The sequence below is a fragment of the Xyrauchen texanus genome, chromosome 3 (assembly GCF_025860055.1).
Source record: "Xyrauchen texanus isolate HMW12.3.18 chromosome 3, RBS_HiC_50CHRs, whole genome shotgun sequence".
In the NCBI taxonomy this organism is placed as follows: Eukaryota; Metazoa; Chordata; class Actinopteri; order Cypriniformes; family Catostomidae; genus Xyrauchen; species Xyrauchen texanus.
In genome coordinates, this window is record NC_068278.1 from 36866227 (window position 1) to 36883741 (window position 17515).

Here is a 17515-nt window from a genome sequence, read left to right on the forward strand (position 1 = left end):
CACAAGATTCCTGCATTCAGGTGTGTACAAATTGTTTTGTACTGGTACCATATACAAGCCAATAGTACATTTAAATAAGCATTATTATTATTATTATTAGGGGTCAATACCTGAAGGGGCGAAAGATGTCATTTTTGAATTTTCTGAAAAAACCTGCTTTTTCAAACTTGTCCTTGGCCGTTTGTCCAATTTGTAGAGACACTCACGACCAAAAAGTCACAAAATGTTGATAAATGATACCGTTTTCAAATGGCTCTTCAACTAATTGGACGAAGAGCATGCCAAAATGGACATGAGGGTATATCTCTGTAACGCTTTAGCGTATTCATACCAAACTTATTATTTGTTATAGGCACCATGACTCTGTGCCTGCTGAGTTTCGGAACAGTGCCACCTAGTGGTCACTGAATATGAAAAGGCACATTTTTGCTTATAACTTTTGAACAGTTTATCATAAAATAATCAAGTTGGTCTCATTAGATTCAGTGGGGTATAGCAAGTCCAACGATATGAAAAATTCCTATGTCGGCCATTTTGGACATCGGCCATTTTGAATTTAAACATAAAATGCTGTATTTTACCAACAACTTGGCATATCGTTACGAAACTTGGTATGTATCTTTGGCACCATGCTCTGAAGGGACTCAAAAAGTTTTGGGACGGCACCACCCTGATGTCAAAAATAAAATACTATTTCTAAAAATGCTAATAGCCTTTTGCCTACTGTCATGAGACTGGTCTTGATAGATTCCGTTGTTCATGCCGAGAACAATTATCCCAATTATGTCATGATCAAGCATTTTTTGTGCGGAAATTGGCCTGCATCATCTTGAGGCACTCACGACAAAGATGTATTCACACAATTTTGATAAACCTTACTGTTATCGAATGGCGCTTCATGAATTAGACAAGGAATGCGCAAAGTTGAACTTGAGGCTGTATTTCCGCAACGTTTTGAGGGATTGGGACGAAACTTGGAAGGTGTCATCAGCATGAGACCCTGAGCTTACCTGCAGAGTTTTGGTGCACTGCCCCCAACTGGTCAAGAGATATGAAAAATGTCTATTGAATGCTTTCCTGCATGATAACCATCATGCCCACATAGTACCTCAGCAGTTTCAGAACAGTGCCACATACTGGACAAACTTCTAATAAGTAGCTATTTTTAGTTATTTTAAAATATATGTTTATGATTGAAAGTTTACTTTTTCTCCTCATACATCAGACTCTAACCAAAAACATGTCACAAAGCGTCTTTTGTTGCTCACGGAGCCGATAATTGGCTTGAACCCTGTATCGCTGCTAGCAGCTATATTTATCATTATTATGTGTGTGTATATTTTTTTTAAAGCTTACACCCTGCGTGGGGGATAAATGTAAATGCATGCAATCTCACTGGGTCCATCTCATTGTGTGGCAAATGTTACTCGCTTATAACTATTTCTTATGGGACACAAAGTTGTCTTCCTCCATGGAGTGCATGTGGGCTCTGAAAACAGAATTCTCCATTGTTTTTGTGGTGTGATTTAAAGATCCATGAAACCATTTTACTACAGTAATATTGTATTAGTAATCATGTTTAATTATGTGGTAACTAGTTAGTGAAACCATGGTAAAGCAGGAAGGAGAATTTATCCTAAACATTTACAAAAATAATGATCTGTTTCTCACCTACACCAATCAAATCACTTCTGAAGACATGGATTTAACCACTGGAGATATGGATTACTTTTATGTGGACATATGTGATTTTCGGAGCTTCAAAATCTTGGAACCCCTTCATTTGCATTGTATGGACCTAAAGCTGAGAAATTCTTCTAAAAATCTTCATATGTTTTCTGCTATAAAGAAAGACAAACATATCCAGGATGGCATAAGGGTGAGAGAATTTTTGGGTGAACTATTCCTTTAACCCTCTGGGGTCGACGGACGCGCCGGCGCGTCCTGCTGGATATTTTCGTCATTACAGCAGAAACAATTTAAAATACTCATTTTTAAAATACATTTTTGGGTATACAGATAAGTGTAAGACATCATTAGAGACTATAAAGGGTCTACTTTTATTTGTGTACACTCACAATAACAACAAAATCTTGTACTTTTGTAAAATAAAGAAAATAAAAAGGGTGAACTTTCAGCAGTCTCTGTGTTCACGAGCATGAACTGAAACCAAAACAAATATTCTCCTGCAATGCAATCTGTTTGAAACAAAACATCTCATTATCTGTAATGTGATCCCACCCACCAGCAGAGCGCGCCATTCATACGCTAATGTGCTGAGATGATCAAGGCAAATGTACACGCCCCCGACAGTGTTCAGAGGTTTGATGTAAACCCAACTCAACTTTTCTGCATGTTTGTAATGATTCACATTCGAGGAAACTCCTGGATATTAACATTTTCCTCAGAAGAAGAGCGGGACTTCGATGAACATTTGTATTTTGAAGAGAGACTTGATCCAGCCGAGGATACAATTTCGGACAAATAAGTTAATTAGTTTTCATTAGCTGTCATGCTATTTTATATAAACATGTACATATTTTACTAGTGGGACTGTTTCTAGACTTGCCAGACAGGATTCAGAGTATTGACATTTGAAATATGACTCCTAATAAGCAAGTTTTTTGTTACATTTAAATGCTGTTTAGGCTAAAGCAGGTATTTAATTTGTATGCTGTATAATATAAATATGGTATGTAATATGATATGATATAAAAAATAATATGAATATTTAGATTATATTTGATCTATTTATTATATAAAATTCAGCTTTGATCACAAATTGCCTTTTACAATATATTTAAATAGAAAATGTTTCTTTTAAATTGTAAAAAAGAGTTCAGAATATCAATGTTGTTTCTGTATTTTGGATAAAATAAATCCAGTCTTGGTGAGCGGAAGAGACTTCTTTTAAATGGTAGTGTAGGTCTAAAATTATGTAAAGTCTTTATCTAAAGAAAATGTAGTCAGATTACTTCTTTTAATTTAAAACTAGATTTTGATCATTAAGTCTCCTCACATTCATTATCTATCCCTCATTGATAGGCCCAGGGGAGGGTCTTTGTCTCTCAGGTGTAAATGACCTCCATATTCATGGTCATTCACGCCTCCTCGCATATTACCTTTCAACATTAAAATTGTCTTACAAAAGTTAAATTACTATATTGTTTTGTATGAATGAGTGATCAGGATGGTATTCACATCATTTTGTAGCAAAATCTCTAGGCAACAAGATCCAGTTCTAAAAAGTCTTGTGGACAAATGTTTTGTATGTGTTATATGGCCTTATTTCAGTTTTTTCAAAAACATGCATAAACGTTATTTTCTCAAAAATACAAACCTGTACACACATGTTGCTCACATATTATTGTAGCCCAGTTTGTGCTGAATACAGTGTTATCAGACTTTAGCCATTAATAAGTTTTTAAGCAACTGAAAAAAGCACAAACGTCAAGGCATGTCAAAACTTCTCCACGGCCCATAATACCCTCAGACCCCAGAGGTTTAAAAGCTCGGGCAGAGCCCTTCTACATAGGAACCCTACAAGCTAAGCATAAAATAGCATAACGCAACGGTTCTATAGACATTCAATGGCTGGTACACTGGTGAGGAGACAAGAGGCTGTTCTTTTTAAATGGGTGTCTACGGAGGAGATGGTTCCCACATAGCAATTTTTGTCTGACCCAGCTAATTTTCTGACATTTTTTGTTGTATTTTTGTAAACCACTCATGTTTCAACACTTTTGAAATGGAATACATAGACTATAATTGAATTGCCAACAAAAGCCTTCATCAGCCAAATAAAAAGGACAATGCAACTTCTGCAGTTAATCCAGGATGGATGCACAGGTATTAGTTCCCCTTCTGTCACTCACTCGATGTTGTGTCGAATGAAGTGAAACAAGGGGTTTCCTGGGATGCCAAACGTACCTCTGAACCTGAGAAAAGGCCAATGTCATGTTGGCAGACAGAATTTGCATGCCCTGCCCCGGACATACGGGTATAAAGGGAAGCGGGGCAGCGTGTGCCTGTCAGAATTGGGGTTGCACAACCGAACGGTTGTGCAACAGCAAGCTGAAGTTCACCACTGTTTCACTCACCTCTGTCAGCGAGAAGCATTGCTGTTGGATCTATGGCGCATTTCCAGCTGGCGTTCTCTCTCTCTGCACGCTGTGCAGTCTACACCCCTGGGCGCTTCAACAGCGCTTTTCACTGTTAAAAGAGTGTTCTCCTCCTAAAAGAGTTTTGATTTCTCAAAAAGAGTTTTCCACTCACAAAAGAGCAATACACAGCAGCATTGAACGTCCTTTTCAGGACGCGTCTTTTTCAAGATACCTTTCCGCCCCATTTGTTGTTCCTAGATGCAGTCGATTTCTCTCCAGGACCGACGGCCTCAGACGCTGCCTTGTGTGCCTGGGCAGCGATCACACTGAGGCAGCGTTCGTGGATGACTCATGTACTCATTGTGAGAACATGACCATGGCAGCATTGCGGTCGCGGCTCTCCTTCCTCAAGGTGAATGCCACTTCAGCCACCCCCCCGCGTCGCTCCTTTTTCCCACGGGATTGAGGAAGACCCGGCTGGCAATGAAGGCGATATGGGGATAACGACGGGCTCGGTTTCACCAGGTAAATCCCCACGAACCACCTGCTCAACGACACGCTCGGTCTCTTCCGTCCGAGCTTGGGATGAGTGCGGCTCGCCTCACAGCCAGCCGGCATTCTCCCTTGAGCCCCTGGACCTGGATGATGACATCGCCGCTGCATCGGAGAGCATCCAGGCGTCTGACACGGAAGACTCGACTGGGCTGCCGCCTTCGGGGCAGATGGCCGACATGCTTGTTCGGGCTGCCGTGATCATGGGCTTGGACTGGAAACCTATGTCCTACCCACAGCCTTCGCAGCTTGACGACTGGTACCTCGGCTCCGGGCACCGCTCACAGCCACGCCCTCCATGGTACCGTTCTTCCCGGAAGTGCATGACGAGCTGACGCGGTTGTGGAGGGCACCCCTCCACTCATCTGCTCTCACTACCTTGGATGGCGGGGCAGTCCACAGGTACACGGAGGTCCCCCAGGTGGATAGGGCGGTTGCGATCCACCTGTGTCCTGAGAACGCCGCCACCTGGCAGGACCGCCCGGTACTCCCCTCCAGAGCCTATAGGATGATGTCATCATTGACCTCCAAAGCCTACAGCGCCACCGGACAGGCCACCTCCGCTCTGCATGCTATGGCTCTCCAGCAGGTCCATCAAGCCAAGGCACTTAAAAAACTGCAGAGCAGCGGGCTGGGCAACACCCAATACCTTTGCCAGATTTTACAATCTCAGGGTCTTGTCCCATGTTTTGTCAGGTCCTAGCCTGTAGAACTCGGTAATGCGGCACAACCGACCGGGTGTTCTGCTTGTACACAGGGCCCTTCACCAAGTTGATCCAGTGCGCCTTCTATCTCAGGTTAGCCACTAAGTGTCGCTCCCTGGATGTTCTACTCCCTAGCCTTCAGGCCTGTGAATTCAGTGGAGCAATTCCACAAACTCCCCGTGATGTATTTCCCGCCGTAAGGTTCCCCTGTTGGCGGACCCACGTTTCTCTTGGGCAGCCCCGCTGCCCCAGTCGCTGTGCTTGTAGAGTCGCCCCTCATTAGGCTGGACCTACCACCGTGCCATTTCCCACGTACAGCTTCACAATCCTCGTGGTGTATTTGCCACATTTTACCTCCCCATAGACTGGGAAGGATGTGGCCTCCACAGGGTCTTTTCCCCCTGAAAGAATAGGACCGGGAAATGCCGCCTTCCCTGATGCATATCATAGCGTTAAGTTAGCCCCAGCCACTTCACATCCTATGTGAGAGACATAGTGAGAGAGAAGGCTGCGGCTGCCGGGCTTGCTCCCATGCTAGTCATGTAGCACCTGTTCCCCCCCTCAGGGGTGCGGGGAACCTAACGTCTGTATGTGACATCTCTTTAGGGGCATTGGAGAGGGCTACGTGCAGCCGACACAGTTGCCTCTAGCACGCAGTAGTCAGTGTGTGGCGTTTTTATATGGGACCTCTTGTGTCACTTCATTCGACACAACGTTGAGTGAGTGACAGAAGGGGAACGTCATGGTTACTGTTGTAACCTCTTTTGAAGGAATGAGACATTGTGTACCTCCTGCCACAGCACTAGACCTACCACTGTAAATGGCTGTACCTTATTTTCGGCTCCTCAGTGCAAAATCCTGACTGGCACTAGTATGTACGGGGCGGGCATGCAAATTCTGTCTGCCAACTTGACATTGGCCTTTTCTCAGGTTCAGAGGTACGTTTGGCACATCAGGAAGACCCCTTTTGTCGCTTCATTCAACACAACGTCTCTTTCCTTCCCTCGGGGAACGGAGGTTACAACAGTATCCATGACGTTATTTATCTTAAAGTTCATAAAAATATTTTTTTTTAAACACTGGACCTTAACTCTTACTTAATTTACACAATTTGACTTTCACTGCACACAAATAACTAGTACTGACATTATATTCATTTTGTTTAGCCAGAGGGGAACTGGCCCCGACAGCGAGCTTGGTTTCTCCCAAGGTTATTTTTCTCCATTAACCAACATTTTATGGAGTTTTGAGTTCCTTGCCACAGTCACCTTCACCTTGCTCACAGGGGTTCTAAATACAATTATATAATTATTTAAATGTTATACACAATTTACGATCACATTTAATCAAACAACACAACAATAACTGTAGGACATTATAGATATAATTATTTATTTTTTTATGCATGATTTCCTGTAAATCTGCTTTGAAACAATGTGTGTTGTGAAAAGCGCTATACAAATAAAAATGACTTGACTTAATATACTGTCAGATTTGGTTACCCTGCTTGTTCTGAATTCAATTGTGTTCCCTTACGAAGGAACTCGCGATGCGTCGATGACGCTTTGGGAATGCCTTTGCGTGATTACCTCTGAAGCACGTATGTCAACTAGTCAATGGAATGAATGAACGCCACGGGCGGGTGACGTCATGACCAGGAAAGGATATAAACACATCCGGTGCGTTACTCGCGTTAGCTTTTGTGCCTCAGCAAAGCGCTTTGTGTCAAAACTGTCTGTCATATTTATTGTTGTCTGTCTCTCATTATATTGGATATTATGGCGAAACAACTATTTAAAGCCTGTGCTTCTCCTTGCCCTCATTATATCACGGGTGGAGATACACATGAGCTTTGTGTAGTTTGTTTGGGAGTGGAGCATGCGATGTCAGCCTTCGAGGGGACTGACTGTCAGCATTGTGATTGTCTGCCGCTCCGCATGCTCCGCTCCCGTCTCTCCGCATTTGAGGATGATGGACAGGCTCGCGAACCTCAGGGTTCTGGACCCGCGGCTGCCGAGGCAGCTCGGAGAAGGCTCACTTGGGGTTCGCAAATGGATCTCTCGGCGGGGTTGGAGACGGGCTCTGCCTTATCTCCTCCTTTACCCGAGGGATCCATTGCTCTCTTGCCGGTGTCGGAAGCCCGCGCTGCGGCTTCTTCCACCCAGGAAGAGAGCCCGATGCTTCTGTGCTCTAGCTCTGAGGAGGTAGAGTTACTGAGCATTTATGAGAGTGACACAAACACTAACACAATAAGGGGAGAGGATTCGCCATCCCTCTCCCCAGCATATGAGGAGCTTATTGAGGTGATAACTCGTGCTGTTAATAAATTAAATATTGACTGGCCAGCAGAAAAAAGAGATACTCATCCTAATCAAATTAGACGAGCGTTTTCTCACATCTAATGTTTCATCTCAACCACGGGCCCTTCCATTTTTTCCTGATCTACATAGTGAGCTATGTAGATCATGGAATAAACCATATTCGTCGCGTCTTTTTAGTCCCCATGTTCACACATATTCAAATATAATGGGGCTGAAAGATTTTGGTTATGGGTCGATGCCCCCAGCGGAACAGACGCTCGCGAGCTATCTGTCTCCTGGGTCAGCATCGTCCCTGAAGGATCCCGTGTTGCCGAATAAACCACTAAAAACCACATCCAATTTAGTGGGTAAGGCTTATATGGCAGCAGGTCAAGCTGGAGCCTGTCTGTACACGATGGCAGTGCTCCAAGCCTATCAGGCAGATCTGCTGGGGGATATCGATAGGAGTGAGGGAGTTAGTCCCGACGAAATTTGAGTTCTTCGTCGGGCTACAGATCTTTCTCTCAGAGCTACGAAGGAGACCGCCCGTGCTATTGGGCGGTCTATGGCAGCCCTCGTAGCTACTGAGAGACATCTTTGGTTAAATCTTGCAGAGATTAAAGATAAAGAGCGGGCTTTTCTTTTAGATGCCCCTATGTCTCCCTCTGGTCTTTTCGGTGACTCGGTGAATACGGTTGTTGAAAGGTTTCAAGAAAATAAAAAACAATCTGAGGCTTTTAAAAAATTCCTTCCTCGCCGAGTCCATCCCCCTGGGGATGCTGGGCGTGAGCATCCCCAGCCAAGTTCCTCGCACCGTGTGCAACAGAAAATAAGTGTTGCGTCTCGTGCTCCCCCGAATAAATCTTGGGGACCGAGCCAACGCTCTCAGCCAAAGTCGGCTAAGTCTAAGCCGGATCTGAGGACCGTACTTACGGCTAAGAAGGCTTCGGCTCAGAAAAGGTCCTGATGCTATGCACGTCAGACCATCGAGGACAGCCCCAACTGGGGTGGAGCGGTGTACACCTCAGAATACGGTGCCCGCTCCACTTCAGGGTCCTGATGGGACCAGTCTGCCAACCCCGCCACCCTTGGTGCTTCGGGGCGCAGTGGTATCCAGCGAAAGTTCGGCGCAACGTCGACTCAACGTGGCGTCGGACGTGAGCCCTCTGAGGGGGGTTCAAAAACAGTCAGTTTGGTTGTTTCCTGCCAATATGCTTCAGGTCGCCGAAGTGGCTGTTCCTTTAACACCAGAGGCCAGTCTCGAGAGATACCCTTGGTAGATTTTCCCTGGTACCCTTAGTAGATTTTCTGACAGAGTGGAAGAATCTGACGAATATATCTCCTTGGGTCCTGCAGATAATAGAGAAAGGTTACAGAATCCAATTCGGTTCTCCTCCGCCTCGTTACAACGGGGTGTTACTCACGGTAGTACATCCCGAGCAGGCTCTGGTAATGGAGCAAGAAGTAGAGTCTCTCTTAGCAAAGGGAGCTATAGAACAGGTGTACTCCCCCGACAGAGAATCAGGGTTTTACAGCCGATACTTCATTGTTCCAAAAAAGGATGGGGGGTTGTGTCCAATTTTAGATCTCCGTTTGCTGAATCGTGCAGTCATGAAATTGAAATTCAAGATGCTCACACTCAAACAGATAGTGACTCAAATCAGATCCGAGGACTGGTTTGTCACGATAGATTTGAAGGACGCTTACTTCCATGTCTCCAACCTCCATCAACACAGGAAGTTCCTGAGGTTTTCTTTCAGGGGCAAAGAATACCAATATCGGGTGCTTCCATTCGGTCTAGCTCTGTCACACCGCACGTTCACGAAGTGCGTAGATGCAGCTCTGGCTCCGCTCAGGCTGCAGGGCATACACATTCTGAACTACATCGACGACTGGCTGATTCTGGCGGAATCAGAGCAGTCAGCGGGTCGGCATCGAGATGTCGTTCTCGCTCATATGAAGAAATTGGGGTTGAGACTCAATGCCAAGAAGAGTGTGCTTTCTCCATTACAGAGAACCACTTTCCTTGGTGTGGTATGGGATTCAGTCACGATGCGGGCCACACTATCGCCCCTTCGTGTAGCTGCTATCATTACAGCCACAAAAGAGTTGAAGCTAGGCCAGTCACACACTGTGAAACAGTTCGATAGACTGTTAGGCCTCATGCCAGCAGCGTCCAATGTGATCCCCTTTGGCCTGCTGTACATGAGACCTTTGCAGTGGTGGCTCAGGACCAGAGGGTTCTCCCCGAGGGGGAACCCACTTCGTATGATCAAGATCACGCGGCGGTGCATCCGCGCCTTGATTATATGGAGGCAACATTGGTTCCTGTCCCAGGGTCCGGTGTTGGGAGCTCTTTGCCATCGAGTTGCTATCTCGACAGACGCTTCTCTCACCGGTTGGGGAGCGGTAATGGAAGGCCGCTCAGCTCAGGGTCTGTGGAGGAACCATCATCTCTCTTGGCACATAAATTGCCTGGAGATGATGGCCGTCTTCAATGCGTTGAGACATTTCCTCCCAGATCTGAGGGGCCATCATGTGCTTGTCCATACAGACAACACATCGGTGGTCTCTTATTTAAATCGACAGGGGGGTCTGCGCTCGCATCCACTCTGCAAACTGTCGCACCAGATCCTCTTGTGGTCCCTGGGGAAAATACTCTCCCTGAGGGCAGTGTATATCCCAGGGTACCAGAGTATAGGAGCAGACACTCTGTCGAGGCAGGTGCTGAGGCCAGGGGAATGGAGACTCCATCCCGAGGCGGTGGAGCTCATTTGGGAATTTTACGGCCAAGCAGAAGTGGATCTGTTTGCATCTCAGCTTACGATGCACTGTCCACTTTGGTTCTCCCTCACGCAACCAGCCCCCTTGGGGTTGGACGCTATGGTACAGACGTGGCCGAGGCTACGTCTGTACGCATTTCCCCCTGTTGCTCTGCTCCCAGGAGTTCTGGAGAGAGTCCGCCAGGATGGAGTAAGTCTATTATTAGTAGCTCCACGCTGGCCGAGTCGAATTTGGTTTGCGGACCTAATTCATCTCCTCGATGGGCCTCCTTTCGAGGTACCTGTCAGGAGAGACCTTCAAGTCTTGGTGTCACCAGCATCAGCGAGATCCAGTTAACTGTTCAGTCAACACAGTACTAGAGTTTCTCCAGTATCGTTTTACATCAGGTTCATGTCCTTCTACCTTAAAGGTTTACGTGGCGGCCATTGCGGCTTTCCACGCCCCTGTGGGTAGTACATCTTTGGGTCGAGACCCCCTGATTATTCGTTTCCTTCGTGGCACCTTGAGGCTGAGGCCTGCGGTTCGAACTAGGGTGCCGGCATGGGATTTGGCGATAGTTTTGGAAGGCTTGTCTGGGGCTTCCTTCGAGCCCCTAGAGTTAGTTTCAGAAAAATTTCTGACGTTCAAGACTATCTTTCTGTTAGCCATTTCGTCCCTAAAAAGAGTCGGAGACCTTCAGGCTCTTTCGGTGTCTCCCACCTGTTTGGAATTTGCACCGGGTATGGTTAAGGCGTTCTTATACCCTAAGCAGGGTTACGTCCCTAAGGTGCCAACCAATATTCCAAGGCCTATTGTACTGCAGGCATTCTGTCCTCCTCCATTTACATCTTCGGACCAGGAAAAACTGAATCTCTTGTGTCCAGTGCGAGCACTGGACACTTATGTCCACAGGGCTGCCCCGTGGAGAAGATCTGATCAGTTGTTTGTCTGTTTTGGTTCACCTAAGAAAGATCTTCCTGCTTCTAAACAGACAATCAGTAAGTGGATAGTTGAGGCTATTTCTCTTGCATATGAGTCCTCTGGCCAGCCGTGCCCTTTGGTGGTCAGAGCTCACTCTACTCGAAGTATGGCGGCCTCTAAAGCCCTCTTATCAGGAGTTTTCCTCCAGGAGGTTTGTGATGCGGCAGGTTGGTCCTCGCCGCTAACTTTTGTGAGGTTTTATAGCCTGGACCTGGAAGCTGCCCCAGGATCCCAGGTGCTTTTTACTTAATTTGCCGACAGTTTTTTATCATCTGGCATTTTGTAATTATGGCGGATTGGGTATTATCGTTCCCAAAGCGTCATCGACGCATCGCAAGTTCCCTCGTAAGGGAACGTCTCAGGTTACGACTGTAACCCTAGTTCCCTGAGAAGGGAACGAGACGATGCATCGCCCTGCCATACTTCCTGCATCCCTGCGATCGACTTTGCTTCGGCTCTAAAAGCTAACGCGAGTAACGCACCGGATGTGCTTATATCCTTTCCTGGTCATGACGTCACCCGCCCGTGGCGTTCATTCATTCCATTGACTAGTTGACATACGTGCTTCAGAGGTAATCACGCAAAGGCGTTCCCAAAGCGTCATCGACGTATCGTCTCGTTCCCTTCTCAGGGAACTAGGGTTACAGTCGTAACCTGAGACGGTTTCTTTGTCTGAATGCTGACACCTACTGGTTATTATAAGAACTGTAGTGCATTAAGTATGTAGCAATCATCTTGTTTTTGTCAGAGCACATGGTGGAGATCTCAAGACTGCATACATGTTCTTCTTTCTTATATATTTGCTCCTGAGAAAGGCATAATCTGTAAGTTTTATACTCTAAATCATTTGTATGTGATCTTATTATGTGGATGTCATAAGATTGTGGATTTATTTGAGCATAATCTATATTCTGAGTATGTAGTGTGAGTGAATAGAGATTTCACGTAAGTTTAGATATGCTGAAGATATCATAGTTTTCTGAATTCACATAAATTGCATATATATATACGTAAAGACATTTGATTAGATTTAAATGGTTTCAGTCTATGTATGTGTTTTTCTTCATATTGTCACGTATGTACATAATCAAAGGGACTTTGTAAGAGACAATATTCTGAGAATATCTTTATTGTTTGTTGCAGTTTCACACAAAAGACAAAAGAAAAGACAAAAGATAAAGGAAAATGGATTTCAGTAAAGAAGTTTGAATTCCAATCCTGTGTATGCCTTTTCCTGGGTCTCGTGTTTAGCTCGCTGCTAAAGCTTGTATCGTAAACGCAGGCTTAGAGCAGAAGACTGCTGTTTCTCTATACTTTGTCATGTACAACAGGAATAAATCTATTAAAGGATAACACTAAAGAGATTAAACATCACCTGAATACGTTTGGTGATCATTAGACACACTTAGTTGAAATTAAAGAGGGGTAAAAGATTTCAGCAGCCTCTAATATCAATATAATTTAATTATTTTTCATAGATCAATGTGGACATATCACCAAAGTGTGGTGAATAAATGAAAGACAAAGAACAAAGACAATAACACAACTATTACTAATAAATGTATTTCGTGCACAAATAAACAATAAAAAATGTAATAATACAAGTAATTAAGAACCATATTAGTAAGTAAAACACAATGGTATATGGATATTGTATAAGTAAACACAATGGTATATTGCTTTTCATAGCATGCATCTTCGCATTAAACAGCCCCACCCCTCAACGTTTCTTACATCACTTGTCAGCAGTGTGAGTACGAGCACCGGGAGCATTCTCACATGAAAACATGAGCATTTCGATTGGTCACCGATTTTGGCACAACACCTGTTTACTGGAAACAAGGGAAATTGTATTGTGTTGAAATTATAACCTAAAAATGCAACATTGCAACATTACACCAAGCACAATCAGAAAAGAGTACAATTCATTCATTCAAAATATGTAAATAAGAGTGTTGTTTATCTTCATCAAAGCAAGTAATATTTCATTTTTAAATGTTGAAAAATATAACATACTTATACCAATGTGAAAATAGCACATGTCATGGCAGATTCTCCATAACAACAATCGAAGCACAGTCGAGTCAAATATTTCTCAGAGGTGCAAATTTCTGATTCCAAAAATAGACTTTTATTACAGAGTAACAAAGCCAAGGTGCATCCATGGAGCATCTAAAATTACACTTCAGAATCATGCATTTTTTTAAATAAATTTTCTGTTCTTCTTATCTCTTTGAGCGATGGCCTCTTCATCCAATAAAATCATCTTATGCCTCCCTAGTTTCATCATCACCATTTCCCTTCTAGCTGGTCATCCTGACCCAACTTTGCTTCAATGTTGGCAAAAGCATGACTATTTCATTTTATATGCAAAACACACACTGTAATCACTTCATATAGTCAATTTATATTGACTAAATATCATTACTTTCTGCATTAACTTGATTAGTATATTAAATGGTTTCCCTTATTACAGTCGTTGGTTACACAACACATTCCTGTAAGATGGAGAAATATATGTCCATCCATATACGTTTCATAAATTTCTAGCCCAAATTAATGCACATATATCATCTGCCTTTTTTGTACACCAGCTCTACTCTAATTAAAACATTAAATCATCCTTTTAGTATCAACCCACACACATCTTCTTCAAGGTCATTCACAGAAAGAGCTATACAGAGAGAGACTGCAAATCTCCATAGAGATGAAAGTTGCATTTTTCCATTGATTTGCACTTTGATAATTAAACTGAGTAAATGATTATTAAAACAATAAATAAATGATTAAATATCTAACATATTGAATAACATTTATAATGCAATTATTCATAGTATATTGATTACACATTGTCATTTTTAGATAATTGAATTAATATGTACTCATTATGCAACTATCAAAAATAGTTTAACTGAATGATTAAATAAAAATATTACATACAAATTATAACTCCGGCTCTGAATAACTGATTATCCAGTTGTGATAAGTTAACACATGTAATGAGATTCATCCGCCTGAGCAGTAGTGTAGAAACACAACGGATGTAATGTATTCTTTTGCAAATATTTTGTTATTTAAAATCTCAACCACAGATGTCGCTAGAGAGCACAATGTAAAGTAGTGCAGCTTTCACAAAGTTATATGCAATGTTCCCTACATCCCTACATTTTAATTTAAGCTAAAATAAGATACTAAAATTACAATAAATAAAAAAACTCCTCACACCAATTTAAGGCCAATTTAAACTCCTTTGCACGCTGCGCAGCCACTATGCGCACACAGACTTGTTCCTTGCCTTCTGCTACTGAAGCCGCTGCTTGGGATTCCTATACATCGACAGCACAGTTTATGCTGACATTTGTTGTTAATAAATCCTTGAACTGTTATTGAACTGTTCTGCCACTGGGTCTCTGTCTCACTCTCACTCTAACAGGTGGTGCCTTTTTCTCGTGATATCAAATCATTTATTTTATATTTCTAAGTAGAAAAACGTTTTCACTATACACAGAAAATCCCATTATAGTACACAAAATGTCTTTTTTACCATTAATTCTTATGTAGAATATATACGGTAATACAAGATATTGTGTTATTACACTCATATTAGCTGTACAGTTAATAACAGTCATGACAGTTTATTGTGTTTTATGTATGAATTAGTTTATTAGAGTCTTAATAATGAACTGTACATCATGCCAGCAAGAAACTTACCCTGATATACATTTTGTAAATTCATGTGGGACTGTAATAGCCAATATTCTCTTTTTTTTTATGGAAAAAAAGTCTTACAAATTTGACATATGTACTGCATATAAATATAAATATTGGTAGTTGGTGTAGAAAGACTAACTAAATTGTGCCCAAGACAAAAAATAACCAAAACGGCAATTGTGAGTGGGGTAGCCATTGGGGTGGCCAGGCTTCAGTTCACTGGCCTCCCCCTAGCTCCGTCCCTGATGGCTTGTAAACACTGTCGTATGTAAACGTTAAAATCATTTTATTCATAATTATAGATTAAACTGTGCATTTGAGAAAATATGCGATTGATGCTTTTTCTTCATAAATCATTTTGCTTAGTCATTTGTTTACAAAAACAGCAAATGACTAACCAAAGTTACCTCAATTATTATAATTGTTAGGAAATTAGAGAATTGTGTAAAGTAGAGTTGAGGTCAGCGATATAATGGCTGTGTTACCATTCTTTTCTTTTTTGCATACTTTCACACTGTATTTCTGTCACGAACATTGAGTGCGCCTCCCCCTCCAGCCGTCGGAGATCAGATTCACCGGAGTTCTGAGTTTAGACTACATTTCCCATGAACCCACATACTTAGGTCTGATTACGCCGCAGCTGATCCCTGTTTACCAGTCCCTATTTAATCAGCTCTGTTCTAACACTCTTTGCGAAGTCTTGTTTTGCTCCGGCTACAATTCCAAGCGTTTATTCCTGGTTGTCGTTCTGTCTATTGTGTACCGACCCAGCTCTGTTCCAGTTTCACGATTGCTTGCCGCCTGCCCTATATTACCCTTGCCTGTTTAAAGTTTATTGATTGCTTGCTGCCTGCCCTGATCTTCTGCCTGCCCTCACGTTGATACTGCCTGCCTTCTACATTCCGGTTTGCCCGTGTTTTACCATTGCCTGTATCACTACTGAGGTTTCATTAAAATTACTGCTTATGGATCCCAACCTGCCTGCGTCTGTGTTACAATTTCCCCCTCTCCCTGCACATACTACAGCAAGGTGAAAAGTTGGTCCCGCTATAAGTGGCGCCAAATAGGTAATTTATTCACAGCGTACTGTAGCACCATCTTTTGCATGAGACATTAAATCAAGGTAGTGACACTCTGTAGTCATTAAAAATCCCATGGCATTTCTCAAAAAGAGGAGAAGTGTAACCCCAGTGTTCTGGCTTCCTTATCATGGTTTCCTAATACCATAATAACACAGTTTTCCTGAGCAACCACTGGGCGGCGCCATTATTATTCTAGTTGACTGTTTTCTATTTCTGGTCTCGAAATGGCAAGAAAAATCTATCAAAATGAGTGATCCAGAGGAGAACAACAACAATTTAACTGAGAAAATCAGGTACATTTTCAAGGTGGTCAGCAGGGACAGACGTATTACAACTGTACCTGCTGTATAAGCAACACGATAGCAAATGCTTCTTCTAAAGATATTGTTATCTTTAATTCCATCAGTAAGCTTAGATAAGTAAGCCAGACAATTAAATTAATAAATGAATTGTTAAAAATAAAGAAAGAAAGAAAGAAAGAGAGAGTGGTGGTCCGTGCTGCCTCGACAAGCACCCCGTACAGCCCCCGGCAAGATGATGTCCCGGGTGGGTCCCCATGTCGCCTATGACTACATCCACCACTGGATTTTATTTAATCTTAGATCATCCCCATCAACTGCTATTTTTAAATCCAGTTTAAAGACCTATTTTTATTCTTTAGCTTTTAATTCACTCTGAATTTTTTTTTAATTTTGTGTGTTTGATTCTATTACTGTTGTTATTGCTTTTGTATATTCATTTATTCTGTATTGTACAGCACTTTGGTCAACTCCTGTTGTTTTTAAATGTGCTTTATAAATGATTAAACTAAACTAAACCAATCTTTTGGGGTGGCCAAAGGCCAGAGCCCAGACCTTAACGCAGTAGAGATTGAAGATGTTGAACTTTGTTTGGTCTTTCCCCCATCAAGTCACAGAGCCAGACACAAATTAACTCGCCAAAAATTAGTGAATGTATTAGTTCTTTCTTGTTATCATGTTATCAGACATAGGAAAGTAACATATAAATTGGAGAGTGGTGTCATAAGATGGTCTCCCCATCTTTTTCTGAGGATGTTAACTTGTACTGGGTATATTTAAATAAATCCATTGGGAAAATATAAAACTACGTCTCCTTTGACTAAACTAATAAAATCACATCACATCTCTAGAATGTTCTTACTAGGCAATAATAATTTTTGTATCTTTTGGTTGGGCAACTGGTTGTCTCTTCACGGGGTAGGTGTGTGATAAGTTTCCTGGGCGGAGTACAAGGAAAATCTAGATGGGAAATGCCCTTCATGTCCCCCCTTAGACACAGCCATGCTGCAGAGCTGTATT